The sequence below is a fragment of the Chiloscyllium punctatum genome, chromosome 32 (genome assembly GCF_047496795.1).
Source record: "Chiloscyllium punctatum isolate Juve2018m chromosome 32, sChiPun1.3, whole genome shotgun sequence".
Taxonomy (NCBI): domain Eukaryota; kingdom Metazoa; phylum Chordata; class Chondrichthyes; order Orectolobiformes; family Hemiscylliidae; genus Chiloscyllium; species Chiloscyllium punctatum.
Window position 1 is genome coordinate 12,067,589 of NC_092770.1, and position 22,166 is coordinate 12,089,754.

Sequence of the window (22,166 nt, forward strand, 5' to 3'; positions counted from 1 at the left end):
TTCATTAATTAATCTGCATTTGTCCATGTGACTATTAACTTTGTCCCAAAGTATTGTTTCTATGAGTTTCTCGACCACTGAGGTATGTGTTCAACTGATTGCTCTATAGTTGTTAGGCTTCTATTTTTGAAAATAAAAAGTGCAAATGTTTGCAATTCTCCAGTGTTCTGACATTATGTCAGAGTCTAAGAAAGGTGGAAAATTCTGAACAATATTTGCACAACTTCTACTCCCACTTCCTTCTGTACCTTTGGATTGTATCTTATTAAGTCCTAGCAGCTTATTGACTCTTATGCACAGACAACATAACCAGAACACTCCTCTATCAATTTTAGATCCTTCAAATATTTGAATTATCTCCACGTTTACCATGACCTGGGAGCAATATTTTACTTGATAAAGTCAGATCCAAAACATCTTTTGACACCTGAGTGATGCCTCATTCCTCCATGTTTTTGTGTCTAACCAGTCTTTCACATAAAATTCTCCATCCATGCCAAATTGTACTTGAACCACTTGACCCACCTCACTTCCATGGACCAAGTCGAGGTGACATGGTGGCTCAGTGGTTGGCACTGCTACCTCACAGCACCAGGGACCTGGGTTCAATTCCCATCTCAGGTAACTGTCTGTGTTGAATTTGCACATTCTCCCTGTGTCTGCGTGGGTTTCCTCCCACAATACAAAGATGTGCAGGTTAGGTGAATTGGCCATACTAAAATTGCCTGGAGTGTTAGGGGTAAATGTAAGGGAATGGGGGTGGGCCAAAAAGCCTGTTTCCACATTGTAGGGAATCTAATCTAAGTACTGTGTGCTGTTTTAGTCTCCTTACCTCAGAAAGAATAGCCTTGGAGGGAATGCAACAAGGCTTCAGCAGATTTGTTACAGAATAGTGGGATTGTCTGATGAAGAGAGATGGGTCTAGCCAGCATGAAATCCCAGACCCACAGCAATATGGGTGACTTGTAACTTCATCTGAAATCGTTTAGCAAGCTGCTCATTCAAGGGCAATTAGGGATCAGCAACAAATGCTGACCTTTCTAGCAAAGCCTACATACCATTAAAGAATTAATGAAGAATACACCACAATTTTTTGCAAGGCTTTTCTGGATCAACTTTTGTTTAAAATTGTTCACTGTCCCAATAAGTCCACATTTCCTTTATTCTCAACAGAGTCTTAAGTATAAGGAAGTCTGGATTCAAGGCACACCTGTCCAGGGCTGTGTCATAACATGTCTAAACATGTGATTAAAATAACAAGAAATAACTAAAAATAACCAAAGTTAAAATTTGGCTGTTGATTTCTGTCACCCTCAAAGCTGGTCACAGTATCTAAAATGTCCAATTTTAATGTATTGTATTTAACCTTACTTGCAATTTCTGATGAAAGGTTCTGACCTGAAATGTTGACTTCCTGCTCCTCTGATGCTGCTTGACCTGTTACTTTTTTCCAGCTCCACACTTTGTCGACCCAAAGGTGGAGCCCAATTATATTTTGATTGATCAACATGATTATTTCCATCATACCTTCTACCAGTTTGGGACTCTGAGAATTGAAATCACTTCAGTTGGGTGCTCTTTGGCAAGCTTTGCAGTTTTCGGCTTGCAGCGTTAATTTTGACAGCGTTGCTTTTTTGACATGTGAGTAGAGAATTAAACATTGCACTTTAATTCAATGTCTTGGTGCTACCTGCAAGTTGCCTCAGTGAGGCAGCACAAGAGAATCATGTAATCATTTCCCAAGTAATCCTTCGAGGGTCTGGTACCAATTCCTGCAGGAATCACTCTGTTATATCTGGCAGGAGGAAAGTGTAATGGTTTACATCTACAATTAAACACCGCTACATTGTCAATATTGTAAACCAGTCTGTCAACAGAATTTCAGATTTGGAACAGATAACTGATGTTTTCTATTAAAACACCTGGTTATTTACCTCACCCTTACATTGTTTTTCACTTTGAGCTGCAAAACTAAAGATCAGCTCTGCCTGGCAGTCATCTGCCCACTCCTATATGTGACATTTAATTTGAAAGTCACCACATAATGTGTTAATCTATTTACCTTTTACAATCAAGCATTTCTTCATGCATCTGAGATAACTGCATAATAGTCACTACTATTGGGATTTTATGTAAAGCTATTGCAGTTGAATGAAGATATTTTCTTATTTCTTTTGAAACACTTCTGTTTAAAAGAACTGAATTTATCAAGATCTGTAACATTTAAGCAGAGATTAAACGGGCACATGTGTTCCACACCACTAGATGGCTCAAGATACAAGTTTGCGTCAATGTTTTAGCAAGTAAACTCACATAAGCTGAGAAAAAGGATCGAGAATTTCCCTGAAAGGAAAGTTTCCTGGTGATAACAGGACAGCACAGTGGCTCAGTGGTTAGCACTTCTGCCTTCACAGTGCTAGGGAGCCAGGTTCAATCGCACCCTCATGTGACTGTCTGTCTGTGCTGAGCTTGTATGTTCTCCTTGTGGGTTTCTGCTGGATGCTCTGGTTTCCAAATTCAGGTGACTGTTTAGGGTGTAGGTTTGCTCGCTGAGATGTAGGTTTGATATCCAGACATTTCATTACCTGGCTAGGTAACATCATCAGTGGCGACCTCCAAGTGAAGCGAAGCTGTTGTCTCCTGCTTTCTATTTATATCTTTCTCCTGGATGGGGTTCCTGGGGTTTGTGGTGATATCATTTCCTGTTCATTTTCTGAGGGGTTGATAGATGGCATCTAGATCTATGTGATTGTTTATGGCATTGTGGTTGGAGTGCCAGGCCTCTAGGAATTCTCTGGCATGTCTTTGCTTAGCCTGTCCCAGGTGACTGTGTAGAGCTTGTATGTTCTTTCTGCGGGTTTCTGTTGGGTGCCAGATTACCTTCCAAAAATGTGCAGATTAGGTAAATTGGTCATGCTAAATGAGGTTTTATGAGGGTAAGGGTAAGATGGCCTTCAAGGAGTTCGTGCAGACTTGATGGCACAAATGGTCTCTTTCCAATTACAGGGATTCTATGATAGTGGTTTTCATTCTTTCAGAACATAACCTAATCATTTACAAGCATTCAACAATCATCTTTCAAAGTAAACCAGCCATTTTGGTTAAACAAATCAAAGGCAATGGTCAGCAAGGCGGCCTTTATGTGGAGCCACAGGAGATGGGAGAGATACTAAACAAGTATTTTGTATTAGTGTTTACTTTGGAAAAGGACTTGGAAGATATAGAATGTAGGGAAATAGATGGTGACATCTTGAAAAATGTCTATATTACAGAGGAGGAAGTACTGGATGTCTCTAAACACATAAAAATGGATATATCCCCTGGACCTGATCAGGTATACCCTAGAACTCTGTGAGAAGCTAGGGAAATGATTGTTGGACCTCTTTCTGAGATATTTGTTTCATTGATAGTCACAGGTGAGGTGCCGGAAGACTGGAGGTTGGCTAACATAGTGCCACTGTTTAAGAAGGGTGGTAAGGACAAGCCAGGGAACTATAGACCAGTGAGCCTGACATGGGTGGTGGGCAAGTTGGTGGAGGGAATCCTGAGGGACAGGATGTACATGTATTTGGAAAGGCAAGGACTGATTAAGCACAGTCACCATGGCTTTGTGCATGGGAAAACATATCTCACAAACTTGATTGAGTTTTTTGAAGAAGTAATAAACAACATTGATGAGGGCAGAGTGGTAGACGTGATCTAAATGGACTTCAGTAAGGCATTCAACAAGGTTCCCCATGGGACACTGATTAGCAAGGTTAAATCTCATGGAATACAGGGAGAACACGCCATTTGGATACAGAACTGGCTCAAAGGTAGAAGATAGAGGGTGGTGGTGGAGGGATGTTTTTCAGTTTAGAGTCCTGTGATCAGTGGAGTGCCACAAGGATTGTTGCTGGGTCCACTACTTTTCATCATTTATATAAATGATTTGGATGTAAACACAGGAGGTATGGTTAGTAAGTTTGCTAATGACACCAAAATCAGAGGTGTAGTGGACAGCGAAGAGCTGGTTGGATGTTATGAAACGTGAGAGGGTTCAGAAAAGATTTACAAGGATGTTGCCAGGGTTGGAGGATTTGAGCTATAGGGAGAGGTTGAATAGGCTGGGGCTGTTTTCCTTAGATTACAACAGGATCTTGATCAGATGAGCCAATGGGCTGAGAATTAGCAGATGGAGTTTAATTCAGATAAATGCCAGTTAGTGCACTTTGGGAAAGCAAATCTTAGCAGAATTTATACACCTAATGGTCAGGGCCTGGGCAGTGTTGCTGAATAAAGAGATCTTGGAGTGCAGGTTCATAACTCCTTGAAAGTAGAGTCGCAGGTAGATAGGATAGTTAAGAAGGCATTTGGTATGCTTTCCTTTATTGGGCAGACTTTTGAATATAGAAGTTGGAAGGTCATGTTGTAGCTGTAGAGGACATTGGTTAGGCCACTTTTGGAATTCTGGTCTCCTTCCTATCGGAAGGATGTTATGAAACTTGAGAGGGTTCAGAAAAGATTTACAAGGATGTTGCCAAGGTTGGAGGATTTGAGCTATAGGGACAGTTTGAATAGGTTGGGGCTGTTTTCCCTGGAGTGTCGGAGGCTGAGGGATGACCTTATAGAGGTTTATAAAATCATGAGGGGCATGGATAGGATAAATAGACAAGGTCTTTTTCCTGGGGTGGGGAAGTCCAGAAGTAGAGGGCATAGGTTTAGGGTGAGAGAGGAAAGGTATAAAAGACACCTAAGGGGCAACCTTTTCACGCAGAGGGTTGTACACGTGTGGAATGAGCTACCAGAGGAGATGGTGGAGGCTGGTACAACTGCAACATTTAAAAGGCATCTGGATGAGTATATGAATAGGAAGGGTTTGGAGGGATATGGGCCGGGTGCTGGCAGGTGGGACCAGATTGGGTTGGGATACATGGTCGGCATGGACGAGTTGGACTGAAGGGTCTGTTTCCGTGCTGTACATCTCTGACTCTGTATGACTCTATGAAAATACTCTCTCTGTGATTCAAGCAGATGCTACTCGTTTTGTGAAATGCAGGGCAATGCGAACTTTTAGTGCAAAATGGCAAGGCATGGGTGAAGCATACCTGCCACCCATTTGGCATCGATACCTTGTGGCCTAAACCACTTACCGGTGAATGTTGTCACCTATCCTGAAATGTCCTGGAACCTCCAGGTATTAAAGTTAAATCCCCTGGACACTGCTCTATGATTCCCAGGAAAATAATCAGAAACTGTAGAAGCATTTCAAAGAGTTTTTTTACTTATGTTATTAATTAATTCAATGAGTGGAGATTGGTCAAAGAAAAGACTGTTTGTTTGGCTGACAATCAACAATCATCTAGTTGGACAATGAGGAATTTGTTGATTTACAAACTAATACAGGGGTACATAAAAAATATAAGTAGGAATCTGACATGAAGTGCTCAAGGCTTGTCTACCATTCTATAGTAAGCTTGTACTTCAGTTCTACATCTGTCTAGTTGTTGTATCCTTAGACTCTCTTAATGCTCGAAGATAAATGGAGTGCATCACAAAGATGATCATTTTAGACAATCAGTGGTGAAATCATGAAGGCAAGTTGGGTAGATGGAACCTTGTGGAATATGTCCATCTACAGCTTCTAACCCAGTTCAAAGTTTGACCTTTACATCACAATGACAAGTCTAACTGGCATCTTTACATGACTTGCAGGTTGAGAAATGTACCGAATCTACCTTGATGTCACTTGTAGACAGTGCAGAACCTGTGGCAGAGTTGAGCTAATGTTTGAATTCTTAAAGCTAACACAACGAAGCCATCTCTGTTAATTTCAAGCCAAAGTCAACACTGTGTGCAAAATATTACCTTCTAAAGTTTTTTTTTTTATTTTTGAGTTTCCAAGCAGAAATTGTGATGAAAATATTTCTGTTTTATTTACCATAGAGCCTGTCAAACAAAAAAAAAATTGGGCTCAATGTTGGAGATGCCAAACAACCCGAAATTTCAAATCTGAATAAAATTGGACAATTTAGATATGCCTATAAACTCTGAAGGTAACACTTACCATCCAGTGTCAAAACCTGTTATTCACACTGCGACTACATTGAAAATCTGCTTTGTCAGGATGGTAATCTTACAGCATTGGAAAGTAAACAACATATGCTTTGCACAACTCCATGTCTCATTTACATTTGTTTCTGTCTGTTTATTGCAGGAACAATTGGAGCACTTTTGCAGATGATTAATTAAGCTTTTGGGAAAAAAACTAGAATTAATTAAGAGGCTGAGAAACATGCAAGAAATAAAATTCAGTTAAAGTTCAATTAATCCTGTAATTTTGGTAATTTATGAATCTGCCAATGATGCCAGGGAAGAGTTTAGCAAAACTTCAGGTGTGGCCTCAGGGTGGACTCAAGGTGATTCCAGAATGGTCTCCTGGCCTCCAAAGCGTGGAGATGAAGCCCTGTGCAATCTGGAGGCAAGGCCCGGCATGGACTAGAGGCTAGGTGCCAGCGAGGAGCTGGGTTGGAAGGACTGTTATTCTGAACTTCTTATTTCTCTATTTTCTAATTTATTCTTGCAATCTGTATTGCTGGACCTTTTACTTCTTTATTTTTCTACTTTTCTTTTTCTAAGAACATGTACTGAACAATCTGTACCTGGGGTTCTTGTACCTAAGAGTGTCATAAGTGATGACTTGTAAATTTTTCACCAGATATGTCATGGATCTCTACCGTAATTTTTCTCAGATTATGATACAACACCCTTTGTTGGTCAGTGCATCGAGTACAGGAGTTGGGAGGTCATGTTGCTGCTGTACAGGACATTGGCTGTGCCACATTTGGAATACTACATTCAATTTGAGTCTCCGAACCATAGGAAAGATGTTGTGACACTCGAAATGGTACAGAAATGATTTACAAAGATGTTGCCAGGGTTGCAGGTTTTGAGCTATAAGGAAAGGCTGAATAAACCTGGCCTGTTTTCCCTGGAGTGTCGGAGGCTGATGGTGGTGGGCATGGGGGGGGGGGGGGTGGGGGGTTAGAGGTTGTTGTGACCTTATAGGGGTTTATAAAATCATGATCAGCATGGATAGGGTGAACAGCCAAGGTCTTTTCCCCAGGGTAGGGGAGCCCAAAACTAGAGGACATAAGTTTAAGTTGAGACAGGGAAAATATAAAAGGGACCTAAGAGGCAACATTTCCATGCAGAGGGTGGTGCGTGTATAAAACAAGCTGCTAGAAGAAGTGCTGGAGGCTAATACAATTACAACATTTAAAAGGTATCTGGATGGGTTTGTGAATAAGAAGGGTTTAGAGGGATATGGGCCAAATTGGATTAATTTCAGATATCTGGTCAGCATGAAAGAGTTGGACTGAAGGGTCTGTTTCTGTGCTGTACATCTTTATGACTCTATGACTGTAATAAATACATGCTGTCTAAGATCCACAAGGCCAACTACTCCGGTCAACCCATCGTCTCAGCATGCTCCTGCCCCACGGAACTCATCTTGTCCTATCTCGACTCCATCCTATCCTCCTTGGTTCAGTCATTTCCCACTTACATCTGTGACACCAACCACACCCTCCATCTTTTCAGTAACTTGCAGTTCCCCGGCCTCTAGTGTTTTGTCTTCACTATGGACATACACTCCTTATATATGTCCATACCCCACAAGGATTGCCTTCAGGCCCTCAACTTCTTCCTCTCCAAAAGACGTATCCAGTCCCCCCACCATCAATACCTTCCTCCACCTCGTCAAACTAGTCCTTACCCTTGATAACCATTCCTTTAACTCCTCCCATTTCCTCCAAATCCAAGGGGTGGCCACGGGCACACAGATGGGCTCCAGCTATGCCTGCCTCTTTATTAACTATGTTGAACAGCCTCTCTTCAGTAACTACACAGACACTGTGCCCCAACTCTTCCACCATTACATTGATGACTGCTTCAGTGCAGCATCCTGCACCCAGGTTGAACTGGAACACTTTGCCCACAACTTCCACCCTGCCCTCAAATTCACTTGGTTCACCTCGGACACCTCCCTCCGCTTTCTTGACTTCTCCATTTTCATCTCCGGTGACAGTCACCAGACAGGCATTTACAATAAACCCACAGACTCTCACGACAACCTGTACTACACCTCCTCCCACTTAGTATCCTGCAAGAATTCCATCCCGTTCTCCCAATTCCTCCGCCTCCGTCACATCCGCTTGTATAAGGAGACACTCCACTCCTAAGCATTCCAGATGCCGACCTATCGAACAATGTGCTTTTCCCCCCTCTGTCATCTGGACAGTCCTCCACCACACCATCTCGATTTGCTGTTTCACTGCTCTAAACCACATCCTCTCCAAATTCAATAAAGACAGAGTCCCCCTTGTCTTCACCTACCATACCACCAGTCTCCACATCCAAAGTATCATCCTTAAACACTTCCGCCAACTCCAATTAGACCCCACCACATCCTTCCCTCCCCACCCCTCTCTACCTCCCACAAGGACCGTTCCCTTCAACAGTCTTTGGTTTGCACCACACTCCCCACCGACACCCCCGAATGCTCAGGTACCTTCCCCTGCAACAGGAAAAGATGCAAAACTTGCTGATATACCATCCCCTCACCTTCACCCAGGGCCCCAAACAGTCCTTCCAGGTGAGACAAAGGTTCACTTGCATCCGTTCCAACCTAGTTTACTGTATCCAGTTCTCCCGATGTGGTCTTCTCTACATTGGGGAGACCAAACGTAAACGTAGGGAATGGTTAACAGTCAGCCGGGCCCATAGGGGCCAATGGGAGTTCCCAGTTACCGCCCATTTTAACTCGCCTTCCCATTCCCTTTCCAACATGACCATCTTTGGCCTCCTCCATTTCCACAGCAAATCAGACTGCAAATTGGAGGAACAACACCTCATTTTCTGCCTGGGCAGCCTACGGCCTGGAGGACTCAATATTGAGTTCTGCCATTTCAAATACCCTCACTTCCCATCCCCCAACTCCTTACCCAGCCCCTCCCTCTCCCTTCCACTCCTCCCCGCTACCTACCGGATTCACCCCTCTCATTAACCAACAGGTCGTACCCTCTATCTGTCTTCACCAACCCCAACTCACCACCTGGCCCCCACCACCTCCTTTATCTGCAGCTCTCCCCACACCCACGCCCCCAATCCTGAAGAAGGATTACACCTGACTTGTCCACCTCCTGATGCTGCCTAGCTTGCTGTGTTCTTGCAGCCTCCTGCCTATCTACCTTAATAAATGACCATCCCATAAACAGTTCCCATTTAAAACATGCCCACACTGTAAACCCACTTAACCGGAAGCAGTTAGGCCACAAATTAATTCTGGCATTAAATACACAATAAATCTCTTTCTTGTCTGAAAGCAAGTTGTTTGTCCTTCATCCTTCATCAAACAGAAATAGGTATTTGCAGAATTTGAATTCTTCTATCCTCAAGTATCTTGCCACAATATGTATCTATTGAAGAAGGTGATTTCTTGGCATTGTGCCTTGCTGCAGTATTGTGCTCGTTTTGGAGTTTGGAATCACTTGTCTGATTTTCCAGTGCATCATGAATGTCTGGCAGTATTACAAGGCTTCAAGACCAACATGGACATATATATCAGTCCACCTGACAAACGGGCTGAAATAGTCATCCTTAACAAGTGTGTGTATATCAACAAATGCATGTTATTCTTAATGATTTGTAATTGTATTAATTGGACCTGCAGCTCAGCATAACTCTAAAGGAAGGTAAAATACATTTGCTGCACTCCTCTAAGAGCAATAAGCTGCCACATTGTACATACAATTGCTTTCCTCTCGTGGCTCACTAAATATGTTTGTATGAGTTGCCTGAGAGAAATAAAAGTGATGTTCTTTTGTGCCCTATCTTGACTTTGTCTGTTTCTGCACAATATGAACTCATCAAATAATTGTATGAATTGCTACTACCCTGTACCAGATTTGACAAGATTTCCACTTAGTTGGTGAAGTATCCCTTCACATTTGCGAAGACCATATCACACCTGTATATTAAGAGCAACACAGTGTCCATATACACATTTGAAATTGCCAGCCTATTCACCAATGTACCATTCAAACAAAAACATAGACATGCTGTAGTGCACCATATATCATGGTGATTAAGATCCACGACCATTGCGTGAATTGGTATTAATTAACTTGATGAACTCAGCATCTCTCATTATAGGATACAGGTTTAATGAGACCACATATGCCCGAATAGATGGTGGTGCCATGGCATCCCTGCCAGGCCAAGATCTCATACACATTTTTGTTGGATTCCAGAAGAAATGCTCTTCAATGCAATGACACCTAGCCTCCGATCCCTTGCAGCTTTCTATGAAGTAGATGATATGTGTGTATAGTTGAAGCAGCAGTGGCATGTAAGAATTTCCTTACACGTCTTAATGAGCTCCATCCTTTACTCAAATTCACATTTGGAGTGGAACACCCAAATGAGCTTCCTTTCCTCAATTCTCCCATTAAGAAATCATCTTGGCGATTCTCTACCACAGCCAACCGCATGCCTAGGTTCTCTGGTAAATATATTTGTTGGGATCCCTAAAGTTCCCTCAATATAAGATGGGGTCTGTTTGAAAACCTCACAAATAGGACCCAAGCCATTTGTTCCCAAGGAAGACAAACAGGAGGCTGGAAGAATGCAGCGTTTTTGGTATTAACTACAGTAGGCCTGAAGAAGGCACATTGACTTCACCACCTCCTGATACTGCCTGGCTTGCTGTGTTCTTCCAGCCTCCTCTTTGTCTACATTGGATTCCAGCATCTGCAGTTTTCTTGTCTCTTATTCCCAATGAAGCTTGATACTAAGCTATGCCATGTCAAAGCCATTCTGGAGAATAATTGCTACCCTGATCCAATCATTTGTCCCTGTGTCATGTTGACTCAACTATCCTAGAATGATAAAGGATCTCAAAAGTTTTGGAGAATTGCTGTCGCAATACAAGGGGTGTAGAGGGCTAATAGGAACCTACCATCAAGCCAAACAGATGTGCTGCCAATTACACAAATGAGTAATAAGGTATATGGATGTCAGTCACATATGCCAGAAGTCCCAAAGACTTGTCGTTTGGATTAATACCACATTCCTTTCACTGTTTGCAGCATGCAAGGCATTCAACCAGCCTATGCATTTAAAACCCACAACACAGTGTCCAAGATTATGTGTGATTCTGCAACTGGACAATACATGCTGGATAATCCTGAGTGTGCAAAGAATTGCATGGATAACCAATTGGGATGGTCAGTTCTGTTGCAGTACGCTGCACTTCCACGTACTGGAAGCAACATATGTTTGTACACAGAGTCTGTCCTTTGCAGATGGAAAGAACATGTACGCATGGTGCAAAGTAACAGCTGTTTATTGGGAAAAGCATTGTTCTGAAGCATCTGTTTTCAAACTTTGCAAAGCCTGGCAGTTAACTGTTAATTAGTTGGAGGGCCAAAGGGCCTGTTCCTGTGCTGGACTGTTCTTTGTTCTTTGCTGACTATCGGAAACCCAGACAGATATGGGCCAAATGTCAGCAAATGGGAGGAGTTTATTTTGGGAAACCTGGTCAACATCGAAAAGCTGGACCGAAGGATCTGTTTCCATGCTATATAATGTTATGACCCTATGATACATTCTCCATTACAACACTCTATCCAGTCAGGAAACTCATATTCTATGAGGTCCCCTTGCTGACCTCATTGCAATCAGTACGTTACCCCCCACATCCCCTCCACCCCAACTCCGAGTCCAAGAGCATAAACTGGTTGTTTTCTTTTGTAGTTTCTCCTGAGGCACTTTAGCACCGGGTCAGGATTCTCCAACTCTGCCTCTGATATAGGATGAGTGTAATGCACAGTAGTTTGCCTCTTGTGCCCAGAGCATTTCAGAAGAAATTCATCCTTTTCTTCAGGGGGCAAAGATGTCGCAGTGGCAACATCCACCGTGTCCATCTCAGATTCTGAAGTATCTTCAATGCTTGACAGAGGGAGAACTCAAGGGATCCAGAACAGTCTGAAAGGCTGTCGAGAAGCCGGACATGTTTTGCTTCTACACTGTTTGTAGTCTTCTCCATATTAGCTACTCTGCTGGATAATCTCTATAATTACATGAAAGGTGGTCCTATAATCAAATAGGAACCGGGGCAGTTTGGTATCTAGTGAAGCTGTAGGCTGATTCTTTAACTGCCTTCATTGTTTGGATTGCTCTTCCTGCTAGACCATTGGATGATGGATGGTATGGAGCTGTTCGTATACCATTTGACTTTCGAAAATACTTAAATTCCCTGCTGGTAAATGATGGCCTGTTATCTGTGATCAACCCTTCTGCAAGTCCATGTATTACAAAAGATGCCCGTAGTTTTTGCACTGTTGTGCCTATGTTTGATAAATGAACTCTATGCATGCCTAGCCACTTTGAATAGGTATCCACAGTGACTAAGACCATTGAATGAATGAAAAGACCTAAACAGTTGACATGTAACTGAATTCAGGGTGTCCTGGCTTCCTCCAGAAGCATCTGGAGGGTTTCCAAGAGCAGTGTGTAAATAGTCCAACTCAGGAAGGGGCCATACTGGACCTGATGTTGGAGAATGAGCCTGGCCAGGTGGTTGAAGTTTCACTCGGGGATCACAATTCCATAAGTTTTAGAATAGTCATGGACAAAGACAAGAGTGGTCCTAAAGGAAGAGAGCCAAATTGGGGGAAGGTCGACTATACCAAAATTTAGCAGGAACTGGGGTATGTAGATTGGGAGCAGTTATTTGAAGGTAAATCCACATTTGATATACATGGGAGGCTTTTAAAAAGAGGTGGATTAGAATGCAGAAGAGACATGTTCCCGTGAAAATGAGGGATAGAAATGGCGAGATTACAGAACCATGGATGACTGGTGAAATTGTGAGACTAGCTAAGAGGAAAAAGGAAGCCTTCGTAAGGCCTGAGTGACTGAAGACAGATGAAATTTTGGAAGAATATTGGGAATTTAGGACCAATCTGAAATGAGGAATTAAGAGGGCTGAAAGGGGTCATGAGATATCTTCAGCAAACAGGGTTAAGGAAAAATCCAATCCTTTTATTCATAAATAAAGAGCGAGAGGGTAACTAGAGAAAGGGTTAGCCCACTCAAGGACAAAGGAGGAAAGTCATGCGTGGAGTCAGAGAAAATGGGTGAGATTCTTAATGAGTACTTTGCATCGGTATTCACCGAGGAGGAGGACATGACGGATGTTGAAGTTAGGGACGCCAGTGGTAAGGAAGCTGCTGGAGAAGAATCCGAGGGATCGGATCTATTCCTATTTGGAAGGAAAGGGGCTTATCAGTGATAGGCAACATGGTTTTGTGCAGAGAAAGTCATATCTTACCAACTTAAAAGAATTCTTTGAGGAAGTGACAATGTTGATTGATGAGGGAAGTGCTGTAGATGTCATATACATGGACTTCAGTAAGGTGTTTGATAAGGCTCTCCATGGGAGGCTGATGGAGAAATTGAAGTCGCATGGGGTCCACAGTGTATTAGCTAAATTGACAGACAACTGGCTGGGCAACAGGAGACAGAGAATAGTAGTGGAAGGGAGTTTCTCAAAATGGAGAACTGTGACCAGTGGTGTTCCACAGGGATCCGTGCTGGGACCACTATTGTTTGTAATTTACAGAAATGATTTGAAGGAAGGTAGAGGTGGTCTGATTAGCAAGTTTGCAGCTAACACTAAGATTGGTAGATTATCAAATAGTCAGAGGACACAGCATAATATAATAGATTGGAGAATTGGGTAGAGAAATGGCAGATGGAGTTCGTCTGGGCAATTGCGAGGTGATACATTTCAGAAGAGCCAATTGAACAGCGAACTATACAGTGAATGGAAAAGTCCTGGGGAAAATAGATGTACAGAGTGTTCACAGTGTGTTCTGGTCCATTGTTCCCTGAAGGTGGCAAAACAGGTCAAAAGAGTAGTCAAGAAGGCATATGGCGGACGGGGTATTGAGTACAAGAGTTAGCAGGTGACATTACAGTTGAATAAGACTTTGGCGTGGCCACATTTGGGATACTGCTTACAATTCTGGTCACCACTTTACCAAAAGGATGTGGATGCTTTGGAGAAGGTGCAGAGGAGATTCACCAGAATGTTGCCTGGTACGGAGTGCACTAACTGTGAAGAGAGGTTGAGTGGATTAGGATTATTTTCATTAGAAAGATGGAGGTTGATGGGGCACCTGATTGAAGTCTACAAAATCATGAGAGGGATAGACAAGGTGGATAGCAAGAAGCTTTTTCCCAGAGTGGGGAATTCATTTACTAGGGGTCATGAGTTCAAAGTACGAGGAAAAACGTTTAAGGGAGATATGCATGGAAAGTTGTTTACGTAGATGGTGGTGGGTGCCTGGAACACATTGTCAGCAGAGATCGTACAGGCGGGCACGATAGTGGCATTTAAGATGTATCTAGACAGATACATGAATGGTCATGGAGCAGAGGGATACAGACTCTTAGAAAATTGGCAACAGATTTAGATAGAGGATATGAATCGGTGCAGGCTTGGAGGGCTGAAGGGCCTGTTCCTGTGCTGTAATTTTCTTTATTCTTTGTATTCTCATGAATGTAGGGGTGCTACTGGCAATCATTTTTGTCTTTATTGGTACTTCTAACACTGCCCCGCCAATGCTGCTATATCTGCATTCAATCCTGGCCACCAGACGTAAAATTTCACCAACATTTTCATTTTATAAACCCTTGGATGACCCGGGTGGAGTTCAGCCAGTATCTGGTGGTCACCTTTACTTGGCACAATCACTGTTGCTTCCCTTAATAATATGCCGTCATCTACTGTGGTCTGGTCTCTCTGGGTCCAAAAAGGTTTGAATTCTGGTTGTGATGGCCCCTGGTTTCCCCTGGCACCACCAGCTGTTTCAGTTTTGCCAGGACTAGATCGTTCTGCATCTAAAGTCTGGTATTGTCAGCTGTTAGTGAAAGTGTGTCCAGAAAATTTAAAAACGTTATGCCCTCTTCCAGTGGCTGTACCACCTGTGGTGTACCTGCCAGCAGGAACTGGCTCAATGTATCAGCATTTGCTATTTGGCCTCTGGGATGATGTTCCAACTTCAAATTATATGCACTTAGTATGAGACCCCACTGCTGAATTTGGCCTGAAACTGTGGGTGGTACTATCTTGTCAACTTTAAGTAGACTTAGCAGGCGTTTGTGTCTATTTATTACAAATTTACATCAATAAAGTTATTTGTGGAACTTCCTGACTCCAAATATGACCGCCAGACTCCCTCCTCTATCTGGGCATGTTTATGCTCTGCATTACCAACGTCCTGGATGCACACGCTATTGGGCGTTCCTTTCCATTGGGGCCACCTATGATCTAATGCCACCCCAATGCCATATGGTGAAGTATTGCATGTTAATACCAGATCTTGCATGGTATTATAGTGTGCCAACCCCTTAGAGGATGATAGTTATTTCTTCACTTCCCTGAAAACTACGACTTGGCTACGCAATCATTTCCAAGGCTGACCCTCTTTAAAGAGTTGATGCAAAGGTGCCTGAATGGAGGCCAGGTTATGTATGAATTTTCCATAATTGTTCACCAGCCTAACGAAAGACCAAATCTCCGGTAAAGATGTGCGAGTTGGTGCACCTTTGATTGCCCTCACCTCATTTTCTCATGGGTGTAACCTGGTCTTGTAGACTCTGTAGCTCAAGTAGCCTGAAACACACATTTTTCCTTTTTAAGGACTGTGCTTGCCTGGGAGAAACATCTAAGGACTATGTCCAAGCCCTCCAAATGCTCCTTATTGGTCTTCCCTGTTATTAGCATGTCATCTAGGTAAATGGTGACCCAGATCTTGTAAAATGCCCTCCATCATCCACTGAAAGTTTACACATGCTGACAGTACCCCAAATGGCAATGTTGTATATTGGCACAAATCCTTAAGGGCATTAACTGGAGCGTACATCTGGGACTTCTCATCCAACTGCAATTGCAAGTACACATGGCTGATGTTCAGCTTCATGAAGGACAGCATTGCTGCCAGCGGGGCATATAAATCCACCATGTGAGGAATTGGGAAGTGATCCAGCCACAAAAATTTGTTTGCTGATTGTCTAAAATTCTGACAAAGGCAAACCAACCCATCAGGCTTCACAATCAGTATGACTGGTGCTGTCTGTTCTGCAAACTAGACTGGTTTGATGATTCCTTCACTTTCCAGCCTTTTGATTGCTGGCTCTACTTTTGCCCTTTAAGGAGAATGATGCTGGATGGGCCTTGCAGAATCGTCGAATTACTTCCTGGTCAACATGCTAGATGGCCTTGGCTCCTTCGATAGTCCCAAGACCTTCCTGAGAAACTTGTGGGTAGTTAATTAGGAGTTCATTCTAATCCAAACATGTTGAGCCCATCTCGGGGAATCTTACTGAACCAATTTTGTCACATCAAGCTTGGACCCGAACCGTTCACAACAATCAGTGGTAACTGAACTAGCTGCTTCTGATAACAGACCGGAATAGAAGTTGTACCCTTTATCTGTAAAGATTCGTTGTTACAATTTCCCAAGCTGGACAAGGTCTAGTGTAAACTTAAGGGTTTGAGTCCAGAGCAAACTTTGTTAAAGACTGGTTCTTCAATTACTGAAATGCTCTGCCAGTATTGACTTCCATTCGAACCGGGTGACCATTTAACCAGATATTTATTTGATTGATTCTGATTTGGATGTTGCTAAGCAATTTAACAGTTCCAAATCAGATGTAGGTGGACTTTCCAGAGTATGCACTCTCCTGGATACCGGCTGAGTAGTTCTTTTATGCAATTTAGGTTTGATGGGAACCTTTCAATGTCTTGAGACTGCATATCAGCAGCAACTACAATAGCTTACCAGTGCAGATCCTGAAGAAAATTTTAACCATTTGACTGAAGCTTGGCGTTGTTTTGGGATTTTTGCTGTGGGCTGACCTAGAGTCCCTCTATTTCGGATATATCTTGATTGAGATTCTACAACTGCATTCACTCAAGTGATGTTCCCCAAGCCCCGTCAGACTGGTGAGCGTGTCCACTTCCATTGGAATGTCCTGCACCCTACATGCATCACTTGCAGCATTTTCCAATGATAAAGCCAGTTGCGGTGCCTGTTTGGAGTCCAGTTGGGCTTCAGTTCGGAGGCACTTTGCATGGTAACATCATTAATCCCACATACCAAACAGTCTCTCAGAATCTTGTTATTGGGTTAAACCAGACACATGCCTCCGCCCGTCATCGTAACCTCGTCAAAACCCCTGATATGGATTCCGCTAGTTCTCAAATTGCTGAGTAAAACCAATAGCATCCCAGAATTCAACGAGACTTGGGGTCATAATAGCCCTTAACTAAATCCGTCAACTCTTGAAAGGTTTTATCTGGTGCCTCAGTGAAAGTTAGGCTCCTAATAACTGAAAAAGCCGCGAGTCCACAAGCGGTCAGGTGAATTATTTGTTGCTTTTCAACTGCCCCAATGTCATTTACCTGGCAAAATTAAGGCATTCCTTCCACATACCAGGCACAGACTTCAAAGGCAGAATTGAATTAGTCAAATTTCCCAAATAATTCCTCGATGCCACAAATGCTGACCCCAATTCAAAGATGACGGTTGTGAACAAATTTCTTCAGAAGCATGTTTTTCTCTCATCGCCACTGAAATAACTCTGCAGAAGCCAGTATCCCATCACCATGTTAACTTTATTTACACTGGAGAGTCCTTCACACTGATTCAGCTTCCTCAGAGCCAGCTCTCAGATTGAACAGAATATCTTATACTCCTGTTCTTTTCTGTCAGCTACGGCTCCCTCAGTGGAGCAGATTAAGAGCCCCAATCAGGGAATTCATATTCTATGAAGTCCACCTGGCTGACCTTATTACAATCACTACATTTGAAAACTGCCCTCACAAGTGCAAGCTGAGAAGTTTCAATGAAATGTATCTCTTCTCAGCATTACGCATCAATGTAAAAAAAGATAAGAAATAGTAAACAGAAAAGAGCCTTAGAACTATTTTCGACTGGGAAAATTAAATAGGCAGAGGTAGCCTCGAGAAAGAGTTTGTTGAATATTTTTGGGATAATTTCCTACAGCATCACATTCTGAAGCTAAGCAGAGAGCAAGTTACATTAGATCAAGTATTGTGCTCTTCAAAATAGAATTAATTAATGACCTTGGAAGCAGTGATAATAAATTGTTTAAATTTTTCATAGTTCAAAAGAGAGAAGAGTAGCTCTGAGTCTTGCATTTTTAGCTTAAATAAGAGTAACTATGCGGGCATAAAAGCTAAGTTAGCTGAGGTGAACTGGCAAATTATGTTAAGTGATAGGTCAGTTGAGATATAGTAGCAGATATTTAAGTGGATTTTTCCAGAATATGCAGAATAGATGTATTCTAATGAATAAGAAAATTTCCATGGGAAGGATCCACAAAACAATCTATAATATGAGAAAATATGAATTTGTTCATTTTACTGGAAAGAATTAAAAAGAAGCATTATCTAAATTTCAGAGCTCTGAGCTGCTGTGGGGTCTCGGTCTCACAATGTGTGAATCGCCAAAGGTTAGTACAGTGAGTAACTAGGAGCTAGAGATTGCTGTTTGAAAATAAATGTTGTTCAACGAGGCCAATGAGAAGTTTTTTTTTCTCAGAGGATGAGAGTCTTTGGAACTGTCTTCCATAAAAGGTGGGAAAGCAAAGTCTTTCAATGATTTTAAGGAAGAGATATAGAGGTTATCATGAAGGAATGGGGTGAAAGGTTATCATGGTGTGGTCAAGGGTCTGCTTCCATGCTGTACATCTCTATGACTCTAAGTGATCTCGAGCCCAAAATTGGGCATTGACCCACAGCCAGAGAAATCGGGCAGGACAGAAAATTGGTTAAACTAAACTAAACAGCACCAACAGCTATTGGCTACAGAAAGCAATGGAAACCAAGGTCAAAAAGGTCATAAAGGTTCAGGAGAACCAGTTGTAACCAGCCCAAGGGCTGTGTATTGGAGAAGTATTGGTCAGTCTTTCTGGGGTCATCTCCACTTCCAGCCAGTGCCTGAGGATGTGCACTTTACTCCCTGCCATAGCAGCAGTGAAGGGTGTTAGCATGACCCCACTGGATGCCTTGAACCACACTCATAACCCCATTGGCCAAAGAACATTCAGCAATCCAGGATAAAAATGTATAAAAAGCCATTCCCTCAGTGAAGACCTGCAGCAGACACTTGTGGCTGAAGACTGTGTGACAACCCAAAAATATCTAGGAGGAATTTCACCCTGATTTGAGAGGTCTACTTTTGTGTGAGAGAGTCAGCCCTGCAAGAGAGAGCGAGAAAGTGCCAATGGCTCTGTTCAAATACGTGAATTGTTGCTGGTAATGTCCCTTCTCAGATGGATAGAGCTAAATAGAGAGTAAATATTGTGGGAATTTGGGAAGTGCTGACATAGTATTTTGAATAAGGAATATTTTGTCAATATTTTGTTGAACTGCAAACCGAATTCTGTATCCCTTTGTCTGCCTCACCAACAAGACGGCTTGCATAAAATGCTTTTAACACCGCAATTGGTCAAAATGTCCAAAGCACAGACAACATTGAGTAGGTGGAAATATGAAGTAACCAGATCAGCCTTGAACTTATTGAATGGCAGAGCAGGATTGAGAGGCAGAATAAACTTCCAATTGATAAATTCATGCTTTGTGATGGTCAGCAGTAATGAAAGGTGCTATATAAATGTCAAGTTTTTCCATGTACTTGTTTCTGTGGAATCATGGATCATATGTAAAAAAATTAACATTCAGAGCAGTTTAATTTCCAGTGTGAACCTCATGGAGAGAAAAAGGAATGAAATAATGTTGGAACGATTCTTTTTTTTCTGTCATGGAACATTTGTGTTATATTGAAAAATAGAAAATGTAAATCGCAAGAGGTTATTAATAATAATGGGGCATAACTATAGCAGTGCATAGGAATAAAGAAATATCAATTGTCAATATAAAGTGTCACTTCACCAAGGTTTCTGCTCTCCTCCTGCTTTGACCAATTGGCTGAAACAGCCTCAACAGAAGAACAAGACAGTTTTATTTATTAAAGAAAATGTAAAGGTTCTGTAAATATATGAACATTTGATAGTGTCAAACAGTAAAAGCTGGTTGCCCCATAATTCCACAATCAAAAACCCCAACCCCAGCCTGAGGGCCTGCACGTTATTTTCATTTAGACATTTTACAACCTTCTAGACCCAACATTAAGTTCAACAATCTGAAGTCATGACTGCAGTTCCTTTTACTAGTTTGCAAATACTGATATTGTGTTGTTATCATTTACCAGTTTTCTAGCCACAGTTTTCATTACTTTACCTGTCCCATTATTCCCTCTTTTTGGCTTGCACCATTTATCTTTTTTGCCATTTGATCTCTCATTTAATAACAGATCTCCCTAAAAACAGCAAAGCAGCAGGTCAGGCAGCATCCATGGAGAGAAAGCAAGCTAATGTTTTGAGTCCAGATGACCAATCACCAGCTCAGTACAGATTCCAGCATTTGTCATAATTTGCTGCTACACAGATCTCCCTCTCCATTCTGTCCACTCCCCCCAAACTGTTGCCTTGCCTCTGTAGTTGCTCAGAAATATTCACTTTCCTAACCTTGTCCAGTTTCTCATGTCCCTGTTGCATTCTCCATCGATGTTTATCCGAGATAATGCTTAACATTCCCAGCATTTTCTGTTCTTAGCTCTTAATTGTCTATAATTGAATAAATGAATGATAATTTTACGAAATTTGAAAGAATGGTAATTAACTCCACTTATTAAATAATTTTATGAAAATAAAAAAAATCTATTAAATAAGAGCTTTGTTTGTCAGAATGCATGTATCAACTAATTACTACCTACATATAACTTTGTAAACACTTGTGTAAACAGCATAAGGAGCATTTGGCAAAAGTGGGACCTGCAAAAAGCTAATATTTCCCAAGAATTTGATAATTCAGAGGGTTCTCAGCACTTTTGAGCTGGCATAATATTTATTTATTTTAAATATATAATTTAAAAAAACATTCAATTGGGTGGCTTCAGAATTTTTAAATTCAAATAAAAACCACTGTCTCACACTCTTCACAATGTTAATTGGATCAGTTTTAAAAGTGTTTTTTAAATTGTGTTGTGGTGTTCTCAAGACACTAGAATCCCTGACAGAACACTTCTGGATATTTCAGCTATTTTACTTTTTCTGAAAAGAGCTGCTCTTTAATGAATGGAGAGTGATCGTGGTTGGAGCTGGTTAGAAAGGAGCTAATTCTGAAAGGAAACAGATGTATGTGTCTGTGTGAGTTCCTTAAAAATCTCACTGTGTGGGCTAAATCCTTGTTGTTTCCTTTTTTCAGGCCAAAACGTGGGCGTATATTAGTAGGTGTTGTTGGAAATGAAGTATGCAAATATAGCAAACTTTACATTGTAATGAAGACAGATTGAGAAATTTACTCATAGAGTTAATCAGTTAAATGCTGATCTCTGGGTTTTTTTAGGCTAAAACTGAGCAATTGATGAGACATTGGCTGGTGGGTAGGATACAAAGATTGCTTGTTTGAGGTACTATACTTGGGTGGTGAGAAGCATTGAGTAGAAAACATACTTAGCCCTTGGTTTTGGAACAGTTCATTATTTCTGGCTTCATAAACTCAATGCAAAACATCAAATTATTACTCACTAGGGACAGTATGCTCAGAGATTCTAAGTAAATTGGAGTGTATAGTTATATGAGTAGAATAAATGAATAAATTTGATTTTTTGGGGGCAGAATACAACACAAAGGATAAAAAAAAAGACCGACAATACATCAAAGATCTGTAAATCTAAGGATGAAGTTGAAATGGACTTAGGAATCTTTCTGAACACAACACTCAACATGTTTAATCTCTGCAAGTTGAAATTAGCACAATTAATAATTTAACATTCTATGTAATGTAATAAAGATAAGTCAAGGGAACCCTTAACCAAATTGTGCAGTGATCCAATGAGAATAAAAACGGAACAGGTAAGGCCAATCAGTCCATCAAGCATGTCTGCAAATAATCAGATGGCATTAATCTCTAAGTTTGTATAAAAATGTTGGAAAATACACAACAGTTAGCCTTGAAGGAGGGATTT